Raw genomic sequence first — 3,335 nt, forward strand, 5'->3', positions numbered from 1 at the left:
CCCTCGAGTGGGAGGTTCGATCTCCACTCGGAAGGATTTTTTAGAAACTTAGGCGAGCACTGGGCTGCAGCTAAGCCCCCGAGTGGGAGGTTTGCTCTCCAGTCGGTAGGATTTTTTAGAAACTTAGGTGAGCGCTGGGCTGCAGCTAAGCCCCCGAGTGGGAGGTTTGCTCTCCACTCGGTAGGATTTTCAAAAACTTAGGCGAGCACTGGGCTGCAGCTAAGCCCCCGAGTGGGAGGTTTGCTCTCCACTCGGTAGGATTTTCAAAAACTTAGGCGAGCACTGGGCTGCAGCTAAGCCCCCGAGTGGAAGGCTGGCTTAGCACTCGGTAGGATTTTGTTTTAACTTAGGCGAAACGGATTCGCAGCTAAGCCTCCGAGTGGAAGGCTGGCTTACCACTCGGTAGGATTTTTACAAGCTTAGGTGAAACGGGTTCGCAGCTAAGCCACCCACTGGGGGACAGATTTATAAAAGCAATAACAATCACTAAGAAAATTATGAAACTCTTTGTCTTTGATGAAATACACTACAGGAGTACTTTTATTACCACTCATCCGAGTGAAAAACTTAAGTATAAAAAGGGCGGAGTAAGTCCGCGTTCCATGCTCTGGGCTCGTCAATCTGGTGCTCGACATTGTAAAGGCGATATGCCCCATTATGGAGAACTTTGGTGACGATGAAGGGACCTTCCCAAGTAGGAGCAAGCTTGTGTGGTTTCTGCTGATCCACTCGGAGAACTAAATCTCCCTCCTGGAAAGCTCGACTCTTCACATTTCTGGCATGGAAGCGATGCAAGTCCTGCTGGTAAATGGTCGATCGGATCAAGGCCATCTCTCTTTCTTCTTCTAGAAGATCGACTGTGTCCTGTCGGGCCTGCTCTGCTTCGGCTTCGGTGTAAAGTTCGACTCGGGGCGCGTTGTGAAGCAGGTCACTCGGCAAGACTGCTTCGGCTCCGTAGACCAAGAAGAACGGAGTCCTCCGAGTCGACCGATTCGGCGTGGTCCTCAACCCCCAAAGTATCGACGGAAGTTCATCGACCCACGCACCAGCTGCGTGTTTGAGGTCGCGCATCAGTCGGGGTTTTGGTCCTTTGAGAATTAAGCCATTTGCTCGCTCTGCTTGTCCATTCGACTAGGGGTGAGCGACTGAAGCGTAGTCGACTCGCGTACCCTGAGATGCGCAGAAGGCTCTGAACTCTTCGGAGTCAAAGTTTGACCCATTATCCGTGATGATACTGTGGGGAACTCCGTATCTGAACACCAACTCCCTAATGAAGCTGACGGCGGTGCCGGCGTCCAAATTCTTGATGGGTTTAGCCTCGATCCACTTAGTGAACTTGTCGACTGCTACCAACACATGGGTGTAGCCATTTCTGCCTGTCCTCAGAGGTCCAACCATATCCAGTCCCCACACAACAAAAGGCCAGACGAGTGGAATGGTCTTCAAGGCCGAGGCGGGTTTGTGTGACATATTGGAGTAAAATTGACATCCTTCACATTTGTCGACTATCTCTTTCGCCATCTCATTTGCTCTGGGCCAATAAAAACCAGCTCGGTATGCTTTAGCCACGATGGTCCGAGAAGACGCATGATGGCCACAGGTCCCCGAGTGGATGTCATTGAGAATCATTCGACCCTCCTCTGGTGTTATGCATTTCTGGCTGACTCTAGTCGCACTTTCTCTGTATAACTATCCCCTCATGACGGTGAAGGCTTTGGATCGGCGGACTATCTCCCGAGCCTCTTCTTCATTCTCGGGGAGCTCTTTTCTCAAAATATAGGCGATATAGGGCACTGTCCAATCGGGAGTGATGACCAAAACTTCCATGATCAAGTCGACCACAGCTGGGACCTCGACTTCAGTCGGATCTGTGGCGCTTTTGGGCTGCGGGACTTCCTCAGTGAAAGGATCTTCTTGAACCGATGGTGTGTGAACATGTTCCAAAAACACACCTCTCGGAATGGCTTCCCTCTTGGAACCTATCTCCGCCAAGTCATTGGCTGCTTGATTTTTCAGTCGGGGAACGTGATGGAGCTCTAATCCCTCGAATTTCTTCTCCAGCTTTCTGACTGCATTGCAGTATCCAGTCATGGCCGGGCTTCTGACGTCCCACTCCTTCATCACTTGGTTGACCACTAAGTCCGAGTCACCGTAGACCATGAGGCGACGGACGCCGAGTGAAATGGCCATACGCAACCCATACAAGAGTGCTTCATATTCTGCTTCATTGTTGGAGGAATCAAAGTGAATCTGGAGTACATATCTGAGCTTATCTCCTCGGGGGGAAACCAAGACCACTCCGGCACCGGAACCATTCAGCATTTTGGAGCCATCGAAGAACATAGTCCAGTGCTTCGAGTGAACTTGGGTCAGTAACTGCTGTTCAGTCCACTCGGCGAGGAAATCTGCTATTGCTTGGGACTTGATAGCTTTCTTTGCCTCAAATCTGATATCAAGGGGAAGAAGTTCAATCGCCCATTTTGCCACTCGACCAGTCGCGTCTCTGTTGTGCAGAATCTCTGATAAGGGGGCGTCGGTGACGACTGTGATAATGTGGTCAGAGAAGTAATGGGCAACTTTCTTCGTGGTCATGTAAATTCCATACACAAGCTTCTGATAATGAGGGTATCGTTGCTTGGACGGGGTCAGGACTTCAGAAATGTAATACACTGGGCGCTGAACTTTGAAGGCTTTTCCTTCCTCTTCCCGCTCGACCATAAGTACAGTGCTGATGACTTGTCCTGTGGCTGCAATGTAAAGCAGCAAAGGCTCTTTGCTTATTGGGGCAGCAAGCACCGGCTGGGTGGAAAGCAGGGTTTTTAACTCTGCAAATGCTGCATCAGCTTCTTGAGTCCACTCGAACTTGTCTGACTTCTTCATCAGTCGGTAAAGAGGCAATGCCTTTTCACCGAGGCGAGAGATGAATCGACTTAATGCGGCCAAGCATCCAGTAAGTTTCTGGACATCGTGCACACGCACGGGGCGTTTCATTCGGAGTATAGTGCCAACTTTTTCTGGGTTAGCATCGATTCCCCGTTCGGAAACGAAAAAACCGAGCAACTTTCCGCCAGGAACTCCGAATGTGCATTTTGATGGATTAAGCTTGATATCGTACCTCCTAAGGTTTGCAAATGTTTCAGCTAGGCCAGTCAGCAGGTCGGAACCTTTCTGTGACTTGACCACAATGTCATCCATGTATGCTTCCACATTCCGACTGATTTGAGTGAGCAACACTTCTGAATCATCCTCATGAATGTGGCTCCGGCATTCTTGAGGCCGAATGGCATGGTGACATAACAGAAGCACCCGAATGGGGTGATGAAAGCCGTTTTGAT

Source organism: Triticum dicoccoides, chromosome 4B (assembly GCF_002162155.2).
Source record: "Triticum dicoccoides isolate Atlit2015 ecotype Zavitan chromosome 4B, WEW_v2.0, whole genome shotgun sequence".
Lineage (NCBI taxonomy): Eukaryota > Viridiplantae > Streptophyta > Magnoliopsida > Poales > Poaceae > Triticum > Triticum dicoccoides.